The sequence below is a fragment of the Mirounga leonina genome, unplaced genomic scaffold (assembly GCF_011800145.1).
Source record: "Mirounga leonina isolate KUSES-001 unplaced genomic scaffold, KU_Mleo_1.0 Mir_168, whole genome shotgun sequence".
Lineage (NCBI taxonomy): Eukaryota > Metazoa > Chordata > Mammalia > Carnivora > Phocidae > Mirounga > Mirounga leonina.
The window spans coordinates 67,089,778-67,108,686 of NW_023270426.1; the positions used below are offsets into that span (position 1 = coordinate 67,089,778).

An 18,909-nucleotide genomic window follows, 5' to 3' on the forward strand; every position below is an offset into this window, starting at 1 on the left:
CCTATACTAACAAGAAGGAAGGGTGCTCAGAATATAGAGGTACAGATGCTGGTATGTGGGTTGATGTAGAGGCTGGCTTCCCTTTGCTGCAGTTTTTCAAAGAATTAGGAAGCAAGGTGATAAGCTTGCCCTGAGAGCAGGGGAGGAGATATTTGAGAAGTAAAAGGTGCACTATAATAACCTAGGAAAGTAAACGGACTAGAGATATAGAGAATAGTGGTAAGATATTTCAGTGGTCTCCAAGACAACCCCTAGGTTCCATGATTTGCTAGGAAAGACTGACAGGACTCAGCAAATAGTTGTGTTTAACACTATGATTTATTACAGCAAAAGGCACAAAGCAAAATCAGCAGGGGAAAAGAAAATGAGGCCAAGTCCATGGGAGACCAGGTATAAACTTCTAAGAGCACTTTCCCAGTAGAGTTACATAGGACATGTTCATTTGTTGAGCAACCAGTTGCAACAACACACGTGAAATGCTTTCTACTAAGGAAGCTCATTAGAGACTCACTGCCCATGGTTTTATTGTGGGCTGGTCATGTAGGTATCCTCTGTGTAGCACATTCTAAAATTTTAGACTTCCAGAAGGAAACCAGATGTTCAGAATAAACCATATTGCTTGCACAAATACTTGAGGCCCCCAATGAGCCATTCTTTTTTTTTTTTTTTTAAGATTTTATTTATTTATTTGACAGAGACACAGCAAGAGAGGGAACACAAGCAGGGGGCATGGGAGAGGGAGAAGCAGGCTTCCCGCAGAGCAGGGAGCCCAACGTGGGGCTCGATCCCAGGACGCTGGGATCATGACCTGAGCCGAAGGCAGACACTTAACGACTGAGCCACCCAGGTGCCCCCCAATGAGCCATTCTTAACAGGGAATGGTTTGAACCTCTCCTGAAATTCAAGTTCCCAGATACCAGCCAAGGGCTGGCCTTGCCAGCTGGCCTTTCTAAGGCCAGCAGTCTCAGGTCTGCTATGTTAACTCTTCTGTACACCAATGTAGTAGTCATCATTTTAATGTGAGATGATAGCTGAAAAAGCAGCATAGATGTGGTTCTCTCCAGCCAGTGTCAGACATATAAAGTGAGAGTTGGATTTAACCTCCATATCAGTGTTGCAAGTAAGCACGATGAATCAACAGAAGTGCAAGGGAGTTAAGAGTGTATAGAAGGAAGTATTGATAAATCTGCTATGAAATATAGGCTTAGGGAGGAGAAAGAGAACATTGGTAAATTGAACAGTGAGGGGATAGAAAAACAGCATGGGGTCAAAGGATTGCTGGAGAATGGAGACCTAAGAAGTCAGAAGGAAGATTATGTGGTGATCAGAAATAAGGCATGGCACTGAGATTGTGAAGGAGGTGTAACTATTGATTAAGACCAGGTCTGGGGTTGACCCATTGGCAGGAGTGCCTGAGGTAGTGTGAAGGGCAGGATCAGTGGAGGAGAAGAGGTCAAGGAACTTACAAACCAAGGTATTGGAAAGCTCTTCAGTGTGGATATCATCATCAACTAAGAATTAACACAGGAGTAGTATTGGAGAGAATGATAATGAGCCAGGAATTGACACCATTGAAAAATGGAACAGAAAGAATTGGAAATAGGTTGATAACTGAACAGTACAGTGTAGGGAGTAATATGTCTGATAACGTGCAATTAAAAACTGGGGATTGAGGGAGGTAGGAGTAAGAATGAGCCGGTGAGAGGAAGAGCAAGGAGGATATATGTCCCACTTGGAAGTGCAGCACAGGAGAGAAAGACAACCATTGCTTTACAGAGCTGGGTGGGAAGCAGAGTCTTGAGAGAAATGCAGACTTTAGCTATATGTAGCCAGAAAGTGAACAGAATGCTAAGAGAAGGTGTTGAGAGTAGACTTGTGCTGGTGGTAGACTTTGATTCCAGAAAGCTCAAAGGAAAAGTTTTGGAGATGGGTATAGGTGCCTGGAGCAGATGAGAAAAAGAGATCATGTGATAGCCTTATGGGAAATAAATAGTGATCTGAGAGTCTGAGGGTTCTTGTGTTAACTGATATAAATAGGGAAAAATGACATGAGATTGGTTCTGGCAGATTGAAGGAAGATAGGGGCTGTGACCAGGATAGGTTAATGAGGGGTTGTTATCTGGCCTTTTCTTGATACCCTTCAACAGAACTGATGAAATCGGAGATAGCTGATTCTTACTCTTGAACTGACAACCTGGTTGATAATGGAGGCAGAAGACCTGGAGTGGGAAGGATCATTGTCTTGGGTGAGGTGTTCATTCAGTTCATTCTTGACCTCTGGGGACAAGGTGACCTTACATGAATGAGGTGATCTTTGATTCTCTCAGTCTGAGAATACTAAGGTATAACTTGGATCTTTATTCTTTGTTCCTTAAGCCTTTTTTTTTTAATGATAATACCTGATTTAGAGAAAGTCAATTATCATATGGTTTCACTTATTTGTGGAACATAAGGAATAGCATGGAGGACATTAGGAGAAGGAAGGGAAAAATGAAGGGGGGAAGACCAGGGGCGGGGGCAAACCATGAGAGACTATAGACTCTGGGAAACAAACTGAGGGTTTTAGAGGGGTGGGGTTGGGGGAATGGGTTAGCCTGGTGATGGGTAAAGAGAGTACCTATTGCATGGAGCACTGGGTGTTATACGCAAACAATGAATCATGGAACACTATATCAAAAACTAATGATGTACTGTATGGTGACTAACATAATAAAAAAGAAAGCAGTGACAATGCAATGCAGGTCTGTGTCATAAGTAGTTTTAGAGCTGATTTTGAAAACCTGAAATATGGAAGGAGAACAGCAACTGAGAAAGAGAACAGTGTTTTCCTGTTTTCAGCTCCTTGATTTTAGTGGAGAAACAGAATCATGAAAGAATGTAAAAGCTTGAAAGGAAAAGAGAAAAACAAAAGTTACTTCCTTAGAGTAACTTGGTAGTGAGATTTTTATGTTCAACTGTAAGTTGTTCATATATAATAGAGAAGATATAATAACTGCAGTAACCAGACCAGGTAAAATAATTATATAAGAGTTATAAACAAAGAAATGTAAGTGGGCTTTTGGATTTTTCTTTTTGTGGTCAGTCTTACACATTCTCCTCAGAGAAAAAGGAAGTTGGTATTATTTGGTAGACTGAGATATTTTTCTCAAATTTTAATTTAATCTCAGCCACAAAACATAATTTCGTCTATAATGAAAAGGTTTGTTTATATTTCGTATCTACATATACTGGTCTGTCATAAAGGTTGATGTACCTGCAGCATATCTCATTCTATTTTTCATGCCGTGAAAATTGGATCTAAATGCATCTTCCAGATTGGGTAAAGCTTTTATTTCATACAGTTCAGCCTGTATATTGCTTCTTTATCCTATAACAGCTTTACATTATACTCAGTCACAGAAATACTACAAGAATGCTTTATAGAAACCAAAAAATAATATTGACCCTGTTCATTAGGCCTGTCTTCAAGTGTTCTATTTTCTTCCCACTGGAAAACTCATTCCTGTGTAACTTGGAGCATTTTATGGTGGAGAGTTGTGTTGCTTTGCAGTTGGTCAGCACTACCAGAGGGTAAGGATTGGCTTCTTAATTAAAATGGAAGACAGAGTTGGTCCTTTGGCAGGGGGGCTGTGCTTTGCTTTCCCTGTAAATTACCTCATGGTTGCTTTTGAGAATTCCCTTGGCCTGAGACTCCAGAGGACAATGCATTTGGATCTGAAGTTCAAAGATATGGATGAGAACTAAACCACTACTAAGAAAATACAGGATATTTGAGAAAAGGGGAATGCTAGACCAAGGGGCTGAACAGTGGGATTGGGCATGCATTAGACAGACTTAGATTTAAATCCTGGCTCTGCCTCTTACTAGCTGTGTGATCTTGGGCATATTACTTAATGATTCTGAGCCTCAGTTTACATTCTATAACATTGTTGGGAGAATTAGAGATACTTCTTAAGAGGTTCCGGCTATATGGTTAAGTATTTAATATTTTATTAGAAAGATTCATATTACCATATGACAATGTACCGAATTTCTTCTCAAGCTATGAAGTTTTCCTGCTCCATTTTCCTTTTGTTCCTTAAGGAAAAAAAAATAATTTCTAATCTCTCTTCTCTGTTTAAACCTTGAGCATAGACAGTTATATCCTTTAGAGTATACCTTGTTGGTGCAATTGCCTGGCTTTGGATTGAAGCTCTTGTTTTGGATGCCTCTGAGCTGCTTTCCTGTGTGTGGTTATCACCAGGAGGGGTAGCCAATGTGGCTGCCCTAATATGATGTAACAACCTGTTTGGTTTAAAGCCAAAGCTGTCATTTGATGGCAGTGCCTCATTTATGAACACTCTCATTTGCTTCTCTGGTAAAGACATGTGACAGCTAATTTCATGTTTATTCATCTTGAAAGAAAAATCGTTTCCAGTTTGTAACAAACTGACCTTACTGCTCTAAGTAAAACCTGGATGCTATTAGTTTTGAGATTTATTGTTTGAAGTTGCATAGGTAAAAGGATCAGAAATACAGTGATTTTTTTTTTTAACCACAAAATTATGGTAATTTCATTGTCCTTTTGCAAGAAACATAGAGAAATGTTGCCAGGAGACTAAATGGATCTTAAGGTACTCAATGAAAAAAAAAATCTCTCACTAGCTACAAAAACAAAACCTGCAAATAGAAAATATTCACAGCAGCATTCCCCAATGGCTGGAGCTTTTCACTTGATTGGACACACCAATAAAACCTGTCGAGAAAATAAAGCTAGATATTCTTTTTGAGGATAAAAGACAGTGAAGCTCCCTCTTTCAAACTTAGTTGAAACCAAACAAGGAAAACCTTCAGATTATTTCAACCTCCAACTTAAATATGTAGGTTGTTTGGCATCAGGAGGTTTTTATTTTGCCCCTGCCTATCATTATTGTTTGTTGTTTATATTTTCTTGATTTTCTTTGTGACCATTGATGCTTTTCAATGATGGATTTGGGGGCTGGCTAACAGAGTCCTGTTCATAGTCTGGAGTCTTCAGCCTGCTGCTGATTTCTTGTTGTTCTTAATTTCCCTTGGTTTATACATGGACTGTAGTGTGGTAGCTGCTACTTCATCAATCTTGTCTTTTTTTTTTTCTTTTTCACAGAACTTAATAAAATCTGAGGAATGCTTCAAGGCTTTCTCTGTATATGAGAACAAACTGATCCTTTGCAAAACATAGACTGGTTTTCAAGGGAATTTTACCTTTATGTTCACTAAAGGAAACTAATATGTATTGAATATTTTTCAGGGCTCAAACCTAAGTGCCTTCATGGATTAGACATGTAACAAATACATAAAGGAAGGGGGAAGGCAAGAATATAGAGGAGAATGAAGAGCAGAATCTGGGGTAACAAAATACTATGATTTCTGTAAATGTATGCAAATTAATTTTTTATCAGCATTGCCTAACCCAACCATTGCCATCTTCATCCTGTCAAATTGTTGACGATATGTGTTGTTTCCATTTAATTCTTACAGTATCTGACTGGGAAAAAATTTTATTCCCATTTTACAGATAAGAAAACCGAGGCTCAGAGACTTTAGACGATTTAAGACCACAGTGAAGTGTAGAAGGCGGAGATTTGAAATCCTATCCCCTGGAATCAAATCTAAGATTAATTCTTTCATAATGGTGCTCCTTCTATAGCCTTGAATACACCCAGAAGTTGATAAAACAACTCATTTATCCAAAAATTATTATGTGTCAGGGAATATTTTAAGCTTTGGAAAGGAAACACAAAATCAACCAGAGAAACTTCTGCCTTCATGGAACTTATATCTTAGCAAGGGGGAAGTCAACAAATAAAATGCCAGTGTACAATATTATCTTTTATTATTAAATTATACAGAGAAGAATAAAACCAGGAAAGGGAATGGAGAATGATGGGGGAGTCAATTTTTAAAAGGTGAGATGGGAATGGCCTTCCTGAGAATGTGACCTTTGAGAAAAAGGCCTGAAGAATGTGAGGGAATGAGTCCTGTGAATGTCTGCGGTTGGTGTGTTACAGGCTGAGGGAACAAGTGCAAAGGCCTTGAGGTAAAAATGTGGCAGCTACACATTTGAATACTGAAAATGGGAGGAAAATAGGAGGATAATGAATGTTCTCTTGACTATGAGGAACATCAAAGAGGCCTCTGGGACTGGAGTGGAATACTGAGGAGGAGAGCAGTAAGATATGAGGGCAGAGGGCTAAGAGGGAGATTGGGTAGGGCTGGATAAATCACCGAGAAGACTTGGGTTCTCAGTCTGAAGAGATGGGAGATGGGAAGGCACTGGAGGATTTTGGATTTTATTTATTTATGTGAGAGAGAGAGCGAGCATGAGCACAAGCTGGGGGAGGGGCAGGCTTCCTGCTCAGCAGGGAGCCCTACTTGGGGTCGATCCTAGGACCCTGGGATCGTGACTTGAGCCAAAGGCAGACACTTAACCTACTGAACCAGGCGTCCCAGCACTGGAGGATTTTGAGCAGAGGAGTGACACAATCTGACTTAGGTTTTATACGGCTCTCTCTTGTTGCCATGTTCAGATTGGACTACGGTGGCAATTGGACAATACGTTCAGAGACAATGGTGGCTTGGACTCTAGTGATGATAATGAAGTGAATGAGAAGTGATGAGAATCTGTACTTGTTTTGAAGATAGAACTGGAATAATTTGCTGATTAAATATGGGATTTGAGAGGCCAAGGGGAATCAATGACAACTCAAAGATTTTGGCTTGAGCACCTGGAACAATGGCCTTGCCATCAACAGTGGTGTGGAAAGCTGAGGCAGAGCAGGTATGGAAGTTAAGTTTCAAGCATGTTGGGTTTGAAAGATCTATTAGATTTTTGAACAGAGGTGACAATTGGATATACACATGTAGATCTGAGGAAAGAGATGGGCTGGAAATATATATTTGAGAGATGTCAGCTGACATAAATGGTATTTGAAGCCTTGAAACTGGAAGAGATTATCAAAAAAGTGTGTATTGATAGTGAAGAGGAGAGGTCCAAGGACAGCCTGGGGCACTCCTATATAAATCTGTCGGCTTTTGCTTTAATGTATAGTCTGAGGTGAGGTGAGGATAACACCTGTGTTCAGTCTGTGGATTTCTAGAATCTCTTAATGAAGTATTTCTTCTATAATTTTGTTATGACTTTCTTCATCCCCAATGTTTGTTTTTGTGTGTGTGTGTGTGTGTGTGTTTTGCCTTAAAACTCTATTTTATCCAATATTAATTCTTCTATTTAAGCTTACTTTGAGTTAGTATTTGATGGTATAACTTTTTAAAAACTTCTCTACATTTTTGAGAAACTGTTTTAGGTTTTCCTTTAAAAACAGGGCACCTGGGTGGCTCAGTTGGTTGAGCAACTGCCTTCAGCTCAGGTCATGATCCTGGAGTCCCTGGATCGAGTCCCGCATCGGCCTCCCTGCTCGGCAGGGAGTCTGCTTCTCCCTCTGACCCTCCCCCCTCTCATGTGCTCTCTCTGTCTCATTCTCTCTCTCTCAAATAAATAAATAAATAAAATCTTTAAAAAAATAAAATAAAATAAAAACAGAGTATAGCTACATTTAAACAAATCTTATTAGTTTGTTAATTAATGTTTGTTTTCTTTGAATCAATTTACTTTGGGATTGGAATCCAATCCAGGTGCTCTGGTGAGAAATGGAACTTCTGTCAGTCTTAGAGATTTGCCCTCCTTTCCCAGTCTTATTTTGTTAGTGTTGTGGAGTTTGATGCAATGCCACAGGTTTTGTGGGAGGCAGTGATCTTGTGGCTATTAGTCACTTGTCCACACGGGTTCTCGTGGAGGTATGCATGGTTTGGGTCTGGAGCCCTTTTAGGTCTACTGGGAGTTGGCATCCTGGTGCAGTGATCTGGTGGCCTTATATTGATCAGAAAGCCATTTTTTTCTAGGGTCTAGTTGTTTTTATCTCTTATCCTTTAGTGTCAGAAAGTTGACCTATTTCTTCCATTTGGGGAAGACTTCTCTCTTCATCCCAACCATTTTCTCTCTCTCTGGGGTTGGGGCTTTTGAAAACCAAATGTGTAGAATTCTGGCAGGCTATTTCAGCCTTTATCCTCACCATGCGTGTGCCCTCCCTGAGAAGCAATGAGGGACAGAAACTGTTACCCAGGTAAATAACAGAAATTAAAGGAAAATCAAAGGAAATTAAAAGTTAATAATATGCCTAAATATTACCTACCCACAAATGAACAGTAGACTTTTGAAGCAAATTCTAGATTTCACATCTTGAATTTAGATTACAGGTTCATGGTGTCTTTAAAAACAAGCAAACAAACAAGAAAGAAAGGAGAGAGGAAAGGAAAGAAAAGGAGAAAGACAGAAAATGCTAGATTTATAGGATCAGGGATTCTTAGGCTAGTTTTGGAATTCGTTAAAATTGGGGACTCCCTGAAATTGTATAGAGAAATAAGTTGGTTACATGTGTTTGAATGTTTGTGGGGAACTAGAATGTTGGGAGAAGATTTAGAGTGTTAATAAGATTTTTAAAAGCAGCTATAGTATTCATATTTAGGGGAGAAAAGTTTAAAATTACTGGTTTTAAAATGGTTTTCTCTGTCTTTGTCTAATAGTATGGGAAGAGGCTACTGACACCAAGTTCATATAAAACACAGATTATCTATAAATTAAAAACTGAGGGCAAATGGATACTTTAAAAGCTTCAAAAACATGCGCTTTTATAAATTTTCAAACCAGACATTTGAATTGTTATAATAGATATTTAAATGAAAACTTTTAATTTTCATGCTTAAGATTTTCTATAACATATGATATCTATTTTAAAGACTGTATTAACATTGTTTTCTTAATTGTTTCTCATTCCCAAGGCAATGAGAATTGTATTTCTATTTCTACAGAAATTTGTAGAAATGTATCTACCCATTCCTGATTTTTTTTTGTAAAATACATGTTGAAAGGGAAGTGATAACATGACTTTACTTTTTTGTTATGTATATTTATAAATATATATTTAAATATACGTATATATTTATCAGATTATTTTAATGAAGATATTCACTGGTAATTTAAAATTTAACTTGGAACATTACTCTTTTTTTTTTTTTTAAGATTTTATTTATTTGTTAGCTCAGGAGAACAGGGGTAGGGGGTGGGAGAGGGATAAGCAGACTCCACGCTGATCACACAGACCGACAGGGGGCTCAGTCCCACGACCCTGAGATTGTGACCTGAGCCGAAATAAGGAGTTGGATGCTTAACCGACTGAGTCACCCAGGCACCCCTGGAACAATACTCTTAAGAATGAAATTAAATGGACATATACCATATAAATGAAGTTATTAAATATCTCTGGGACCGTATTTATCTTGTTGAAAAATTAAAAGAAAAAAAATTTCTCTTTGGTACAGAAATATTTGTTCCAGTGAACAATTACTGATTTGAAAAATATCCTAAAGGAAAAGGACTCCTTCCTGTAAGACATACTGCATTTAGGTTGTCATGGTACACATTGCAACTATTGGAAGCTCTCCAAATCCTCTGGTTGGATATTACAATTCAAAGTTAATGAATAGATTCAAATGTATCTGTATTCCGAACTACTTGTAGGCCTTCCAATATTCTGAGCACAGCCTGGGTGCTGATTTTTTGCTTCCTCAGAGCAAAGGTAATAATTGTCACAAGGCGAATATCTTTAAACTGTCTCAAAATAAATAAAAGCCTCATGATATGGAATTTACTTTTCATGATCCTTGAAATGCTACTGGATACATGGCATTTGCTAATGGTTTAAATGTCCAGGATCTTATCTTTTTTCCTGCTTCTTTTTAAACTTGGCCATGATTATCAAAACTGTCCTTGGCTTTCTACCTGGCTCTCGCCTCTCCCTCTACTTGAAACAGACTGTTAGTCATGTCTGTGGTCTTCTTTGGTTGAAGTTCTCCCACGTGAATTCTCAAAAATTAACAACCAACTAAAGAGTCGGCTCCTAATAAAAACCTCCCCACTCAGTGTACTTATTATATTTTATTCCTCTCTTTTTAGTGATATGATTAATTCTATTTCTTTTTGTGTACCCAACATGTATCTAGATGAGTCTTTTTACTAATTGGCCCTACTGTTAATTCATGACCTAATTGGAGGAAAAATCAGCATATTAAAAACTACCTAATGATCCTAAGGGATCCCCTCTTAATGTATTTTCCCCTTTATCTTGGCTGTCAGGAAGTTCAAACAGAACATATTGTTTATTTGCCATAATTTAAGGTGAGACCTGCTGGTTTTATTGCTCTTCTCCCTTATTACCTGATGCATGTTTTCACTTAGCATGTATGATTGATTTTTAAAAATTGTTTAAAAAAATATAAGGACCTGTGTTATTTTGGGACGTAGGTTGCAGTGATAACCGCTTTTGACTAAGCACCATCTCTGGGATTGACCAGAGAAGACAGTCCTGGAACTCAGGCCCTAGAAATGTGCTTCCACATAGGAATCTACATACAGCTTGTGCAAGGATGAGTATGGAGTGCCGGGAGTCCAGACCTAGAGCATTTTGATTTCCCTCCCTTTCAATCCTTCTGAGACTTACAGGGAGTCTTGCTGGAAATTAGCAAGGGCCCAGAAGGAAAGGTAGACAGAATACTCCCAATTTGCCCATGCCTAAAGGGAGCAAAGATTCATGGCATTTTTGGACAAATTTGTATATAGCCTTCCTGTTTCATTGTCTTTTCCACCTAGTATGGAATCTAGGCCCTTTGCTGGCCTAATTTCTTAGCTATTGATTTTGTGACTCTGTGGGAGATTTCCCCATCTCTCTTCTTCCTTCTTGTTCCATTCCCTAATTACAGACCTACTTCATCCACTGTACTTAGGACCTAAGACTGTAGCCCTTAACTGGCATGGTAGGTTACCTGCACCTAAAAAGAAACTACTTCTTGACTGCTTGGACCTGGGGTTGGAGCAGCATCCAGTCCTCTATCTTTATTATTTTTGATCTTACTGCTCTGTGAATTCTCGGCATATTGAGTTAATTGGTGAGTTTTGTACTTCAGTTCACCTTCATAAAACTCCTAGCTCTACCCTGTGGCTTGCACCCTGGCCACTACTTACTTTCGTCCATTTTCTGTCAGAAGTGAGATGAGGTGAAACTGCTCCCAGCCAGTTTGACTAATTATAAGGCTCTCCAGTGAAAGGTTAGATTGCAAAAAGATTGAATGTGTTGGATAAAATAAGGTTGGGGATTTATATGTGGATTTCCAGTTCCATGCATTCTGTGTTCTCCATTATGGAGGATAATTGCAAACTGGCAGTAAGAACACTAATGAGGTATATGAGATATAATAGAATGAAATTAAGCCATGTCTCCTTTGCCAAATGATGTCTTTTTGGTGTTTCAGTTAGGCCTACTGCAACCCAAATAATGTTTTTCTCAAGGAGGGCATAAAAACCTGACTAGAGTAAAAAATACTGGGTCGGGGGACAGACATGAGAGATCTTTAGGGGGAAAAAATGAATGAAAAAACATTTTATTTTTCTATTGGTAAATGAAATACATGAATGAATGTTAAAATCATGGACAAATTGTTGCCTGTTATTTTAGAGGGCTCAACAAATTATTCATCATTGAGGAGAAATAAAGGCACAACTCAGTGTATTTCTGAGTAAATCTGACTGGCTTTATGTAGCAGGAACAGCGATTTTAAATAGTCTTAAGTCTGTGCAGGGGGGGTATTTCTTCCAGTATTCTCAGACAGAGATGTGGAGCAGAAAATGTTTTCATGAGGTGTATTATTTCTCACTCCTAGGAAAATCTGTCTTACTAAACCTAGGATGTGGGTTGGGGACCAAGTCCCCCAAATTTAAATGAAATGAAGAAAGTGTTTATTGGAAAGGGAAATTTTAGAGGCTTAGTGCATTAGTGGTCAACTGTTAAGTTTAAACTGCTGGTTTAACCTTGCATTGCATGTTTCGTAGGTGGTATTTATTTCTAAGGGGCTATAACTTTAATATAGATGTGTCTTTGAAATGAATGAAGCAAACTTTTAATGACTGATCTATTATATGACCTGCTCTGCTGTTAAGTAGTAGAGAAAACATGTCTGTCCAAAAAGTTTAGAAGAATGCAGAATTTAGTATGTCAGAGTGTACTTGAGCATGCTGATTTGTTCATGTACCTAAGGAGGAAAAAAATAACTTTTTACTAGGTCGGTAAGAAGATTAATTTAAATTCATCCCTTCCCACCATGCGGATGCATATGTATAATCTAATGATCAGGTCATACGTGTTGTGAACTGATTTTTCTTTTGCTGAAGAAAAATTTTGTAAAATTTTTACTTTCTTTTTAAAAGAAATCTCACATTCTCCCTCAAACAACAGTATTGCTTATCTCTTTGACAAATGTAGTCCTGTGGCTTTAGAATAGATATTCAGACTGATAGAAGAAAAGAAAATGTGAAAAGTGAAAAATGATTTAATAATAGTATTCCCAGAAGCACGGACATTTTTAGAAACAGGACTCTGATCAACAGACTCCGGAGATAGGAAAATGCATTAGAAGAGCTAGACCCGGCTGCTTGATCTTGTCCTCTGCTATGGGCATGTCCTTGATTTGATCAGTCTTTCTCTGTGAGATTTCCCCAGGAACAAAGTCTCCAGGCTTTCATGTGTTTCCTTTCAAGTGACAGCCACAGGTGTGACTCATTTTGAAAGCTGTGTTAGTAAACCGTCTTCCGCTTAGAGGATGAGTAAAGACACGAAGCCAAACTTTGAGGTGGTTTTTTGTCAAACTGCAATAGTTAGTCACACCAGCAGCACAGAGAGCCATCTTGAAAATCTTACACTTGCTAGGATGGGGAAATTCCTTTTCAGCATAGGGGAACTAAATTATGATATTGACAAGAATATCACTAGAACAAAAGACTCATGAAGGCAAGGGCTAGTCTGCTCTGTTGGACCCAGTGCATGGCATAAAGTAGAGAATTTTATTAAGTTTCGCTGAATAATAAAATGAAATGAGTGATACATCAATGGTATTTTTATAATATTTTAATAAGTCTTGCTATTTTGCTTTTTCTAAGTTTTCTGAACTCATGTATAAGTGATAATTCATATGAACTCGAAGGAAATGAGTAGATCTTTTAAAATGCATAAACAGGGGCGCCTGGGTGGCTCAGTCGTTAAGCATCTGCCTTCGGCTCAGGTCATGATCCCGGGGTCCTGGGATCAAGCCCCACATTGGGCTCCCTGACCATTTCCTTTTTCCTTATTGTGTTGTGAGGCATAAATAGAACAGTTTTTGATTATCATGAAGACTATTATGAAACAAATAGAACAGTGAGGTCATTATGTGTCCCAAAGTTTTGCATTCTACTCAGCAAATTTCCTCTAAGATTCTTTTTTCTGTTTCGGAGAATCTGAGTGTTTGAAAAAATTACCGATCCTGCATCTCCTTTAAATGTTCTGGTAGTCTTTGGGTTAACAGTTCAATCCATGTTACTTGCAGAGTTTTGTAGATGGTTATGGTGATTCACACTGACTGCTACTTGCTCATATTTACATGGGGTCCTGGTGAAGAGCATTGACTAGTTTCTGTCCCATAGGTAGAACCAGGTAGTCATTTGCTACTTGCACAACCTGGGTGGATTTACTTACTTTTAAACTTCAATTTTATCATAGGAAAAGATATACCTGATACCAACTTGAGAGTATATACTCAACAAAGTCAATCTGATAATTAAATAAGGGAATACACACAATGACCTTAGCCCAAAACTGGAAATATAGTCTTATTTTTTCCCCTTGTCCCCCTATGTTTTTAGAAGTATTAATACACATATTTCTGTTATAAATTTTTAAACTAATGGGCATGGGCACCTATTTCAGGGTGTAATTGTAATTTCTTTGATTAAAATGCCTTTGTGCAATTTTTCCAGAACCTATTGAATCATAAACAGATTTATTTCATGCTATCTTCTCTCTCATTTCCCATGAAATATCATGATGTATTAGAAAGAGTGCAGAGTTTGGAGGCACGTAATTCATAACCTACATCCTAAGTGATAGCATAAATCACAACACATCATACAGGCCCAGTTTTCATAGACGTGAAGTAGGGATAACAACTTCTACATCATGTTGGGGTATGTGTGAGGATGAAGAAATAGGTGTGGAACTGTACATTCATCTCCAAGCCATAAAACAAATATAATGAAATAAAAGATCAGATTATCTCATGCCTACCATAAAAAAAAAATAAGACACCATCCTCAAAATATTATCTTGTCTGAGGTGTTATTCAACTGGTATTCAGTAAAAAGATCTTTTACCACTTACCAAATGTTACTGATAAGAAAAAAAATTAAAAAGCTGATAAGCAATAAGAAGAAAATAAAAATCACTGACAATATCATCACTTGGATATTAAAACATACATATGAATGTATGAGAGGGTTTGTTTGTTTCAGGAAGATATTTTGATTTTTCCACTAAACCATGAATTACAAACATCTTTTCTTGTGATAATCTATCTTTTCATATCCTGTTTAATAGTTGCATAAGATTACATTGAATAGATATACTATAATTTGTTAATAAATTTTCATTATGGTGTGTGCTTTTTTTACAATGATTATCAACACTGGTGGGCATTCTTACAGTTAAATTATGAACATTTCAAATTATTTTTATGGTAAAAGTTGATAAATTAAGTTGCTGGGGAAAAGCATATGTATATGAGTAAAGCTTTTGATAAATAATCAAATTTCCCTCCAGAACAAATATATATGAAGTAAGATAAAATTTTTATATTAATTGAAGATTTCCCTTAAATTTCTGTTCATTTTTTGCCCCTTATTCCATTTTTCAATAGAATATCTTTGCTCATTAGAAAAGTGCTAAAAAGACTGAAAAAGAATTTCTTGTACTAGGCCTGGAAGTATTAAAAGCCTAAGTTCGGGTATTGGCAAAAAAACATTGAAGAAAGCATGATTTGTAAATGATAACTATGACTCCTCTATAGGGTATAGATTCCTGTTCTGATGAGACAGTAATTTGGAGGAAAACCATTGTTAGGTGTTCATGGGTGTCCCTGAGAGATAGAACCCTCTTTCTTGCCCTCAGTGCGTCTATGCTGAATGATCCCTGTTGGGTAAAGGAGTGACAGAAATTTCAGGTAGATTGGAGAATCAGGAGCATGTGCCTCACTTCTCATGTGTCATGGCTGATGCTTGGATTTCCTTGCAGTGCAATGTGTCACAGGGGCAGCAGAATAGAAGTGGCTGCAAGATGTGTCCAGGTGAATGGGTCTGCAACAGGTTCCCAGAGCCTCCATTTTCCCCCATGAGTTATAGGAGGAAATGCAAATTCTCCATGGGTCCAAATGGACTCCTGCTAGACAAGAAACCATCTGGAGAGTTCTTGAGTTAGGGAACAAGTGAAAACAGAGTAGGGTCCTTTGTGGATTAACAGGATGACATTTATCTCAGTATGTATAGGCCTGAGTAATTGCACTCTTGCCCAAAAGTTTTGGTAACAGATAATTTGACACAACTCTAGGAAAGGAAGCAGTGGTGTGTTTTGGAGGTAGTTCAGTTTGGATTGCTAACAACTCTTTGCATCTCTTTGTTAAATGAAGGTCAAGTTAGAGGTTTATAACTGGCCAGGGTAGGAGTATTTATGCCATAAAAATTGGGGACTGCTACAAATCAGGGCTGGCTTTATACTGCAACACCCCCAGAGACAGTTGTTAAAAATGTACTAGCACACTAGTAAAAAAAAAGAGGCAACTGAATTTTTAGTAATAGAGTTTGTTATTCAGTGGAAATGGGGCTTAAAAGATGGAAATTAATGTATGTTATGTTTCTCACACACTTGCATTTTTTTTGATCTAGAATTCATATTTGCTACATTCAGTTGATGTTTAACGAATACCTACTTGTTTCTTAGATGATAGTCATACATGAAGAAGTCATAAGCCATATCATTTGACTAATGTAATCAATTGCTGATTCTGAAAACTCCGTTAATAGAGGAGTATCTAAATTGATAGGTAAAAATTAGGAAAGGGAATATATACATTTGTATACAGTTATTAAATATAAAAAACCACTAGTATTTTAAAAAAATTACTGGCAAAATATACTCCTTAACTGAGGATTTTTTTCCCATGGATTAGACTAGTTGAGGCTCTTGAAAAATGTGTGGACCAAAGCTCAGACTGGAAGAAAAAAAAATAACCTAGAAAATTACCCTGTAACAATAATCGACAATCTTTTTTTATCATTGGCCCTTTGAACTGCACTGAGCTTAATATGATATGTGTCAAAATACTCTGGTTATGACTTAGTGTGCATGAAGCCTCGGAATGACCAATGGTGACATGGGGCATTTTTCAGTGAGTTTGTCAGTGATCCTTGCCTTCTTGCTACATCAAGATGAAGCCTATTTTCCTCCTAAAATTTCATATTTTTTTCTGAAAATTCTTTGATGCTTCTTTAATCATAGTTCAAATTTCAATATTATGCCAAATATATTTTTTTTCTTTAATATCCACTGACCCTCCATTTCTCTTGGTAACAACATCTCTTTTTTTTTTTTTTTTAAAGATTTTATTTAGTTATTTGACAGAGAGATAGCGAGAACAGGAACACAAGCAGGGGGGAGTGGAAGAGGTAAAAGCAGGCTTCCTGCTGAGCAGGGAGCCTGACGTGAGGCTCCATCCCAGGACCCTGGGATCATGACCTGAGCTGAAGGCAGACGCTTAACGACTGAGCCACCCAGGCGCCCCAGTAACATCTTAATGTGTGCTTAGTTGTTATGAAAAGGGACAACAATACATGTCTGAAATCATCTCTTGATTCAAAGGTGTGTTTACATTTGAACTTGCGTTCAGACAACTGAATATTTTTCGATTCATGATCACCTTACCATATTTCCTTTTTAAAAATGTTTTTCCCTAACTTTAGATAGACAGAAAAGTCTCACACATAGTAGAAAGAATTCCCAGGAATCCTTCACCAAGTTTACCCAAATGTTAATTCTTACTGTATTTCCTTCCTCTTTGTCTCTCTCTTCATTAAATGGTCAGAAATAAAATACAGAGGGCGCCTGGGTGGCTCAGTCATTAAACATCTGCTTTTGGCTCAAGTCATGATCCCAGGGTCCTGGGATCGAGCCCCACATTGGGCTCCCTGATCAACCGGAAGCCTGCTTCTCCCTCTCCCCCTCCCCCTGCTTGTGTTCCCTCTCTCGCTGTGTCTCTCTCTGTCAAATAAATAAAATCTTAAAAAAAAATAATAAAATACAGAAGTACAAGAATTAAATAGTTATGTATTTTTATTAGATTGATTTTAAGTGTTTACCCTCAAAACAGTTTATGTAATGTCTGTAGCATATTTGTAAAAATCGATTATATAATAAAATACATAAGAATCATAAAAATAGCCACAAAATGAAAATCTTTGATTGAAAATATGTAGAACTAGAAATTACTAGGGATAACAGAGCAATGCTTCTTTTGTATTAATTGGCAAAGAGAGAAGCACAACTACAATTACAAACAACTTAGAAAGAATGATTGTGAAAATTCATCATATTAAAACAAAAGCCTAATAGGAATAGAGGATTAAAACAGAGAAAACCAGAAAATAATGAAGTAGAAAATATAACTCTAGAATCTGTAAATAAACAGAAAAACAGTTTTGGAGGAAAAGAAAACCAAAACAGATAGATCACTGTCTGGCTATCCAATTAAAGTAGAAGGTGTACCTGTTCAATATTAACAGGCTCAATATCCCAAATTAGATAAAAATCACAACTGCAGAGGATGTAAGAAAATAGGCCAAATATGTCAGGTAATTTCTTTGAAACCCTTAAAGATGAACTCAATTTTTCAAGAAGAAGTGACTATTAAAATTGAAAAATAATAGAAATTAAGTAATAGACAATAAAAAGAATGGATAAACCCAAGATTAGTGTGATTAATATTTGCTATTTTAAGACTCTAATGGTGGGCGGGGGTGTTTTAGGACCAATTTAGCAATACCAAAACCCTTACGTAAATGTGCATACCTAAACCTAAGAATTTCACTTTAAGAATTTATTCTCAGAAAGAAAACAAATGAATTTGTCAAGAAGACTGCACCTGATAGTTTCATGTAGCTGTTCTGTCATTTTTGTGACCCCCCCTCTCCCTACACCATAAGAACCATTTATCCAATGATGGAGGATTAAGGAATTCACCATACATCCATAACTGAATTCTGTGGAATCATTGAAAATGTGGGCCTGAATTCACAGACATGAAAAGTGAGTATGTGATGCAATTCATGTGCCCCAGGAGCTAGCCAGCCAGCTTCCCTGTCCCTCTCATCTTCTATATCTTTCACTCTCTTCTGGCAAATTCTCTTGCATACTTCATGCTTCTCTAAATAGCTCACAAAATCCTTGTTGTACCAGAAGCTTGGCCACTCTCTTGGCTTCCCCTCTCTCCTGCTTTCTCTGACACAGGTGCTCTGGCCACATACTCACATTTACCATCAGTGGTTTGTGTCTACTCACTTGTGAAGGTTTAAGGAAATTTTTTTTTTAACTAGTTTTACTGTAGATGTTTTCTGTGTTAATGTGTTTTTGTTTTTCCATCCTAGTGGCTTTGCCTATTTTTATGTGGTGATTTGGGGGGATTTGAAGACTTGTTAGTCTATTTCTGAAGCTCTCTGCTAACAGCTAGAAATTTCAGATCACAAAAGCTAGAGGGATACTCAGTATGACACTAACATATTTCTGTAGTAGTCTTGCCCACAATCTCAGATTGAACATTTCCCATGTTCTCCTGCCTCAAATGTGTCCTGGCCCCTCCTCAGTATACTTTGAGATATGATTATTTTGATTTATCCTTAACAAAGGTCAACACATGTAAAATCTTTAA

The 18,909-nt window shown here is 37.5% G+C and overlaps 1 long non-coding RNA gene across 1 annotated transcript in view; it reads left to right on the forward strand.

Moving 5' to 3' along the window:
* Nucleotides 1-18,287, forward strand: part of LOC118017044 — a 106,085-nt gene extending 87,798 nt beyond the window's left edge. Inside the window, exon 5 of the long non-coding RNA XR_004681037.1 lies at nt 18,188-18,287. This is a non-coding gene — a long non-coding RNA (uncharacterized LOC118017044). The remainder of the gene's footprint in view (nt 1-18,187) is intronic.
* The last annotated feature ends 622 nt before the right edge of the window (nt 18,288-18,909 follow it).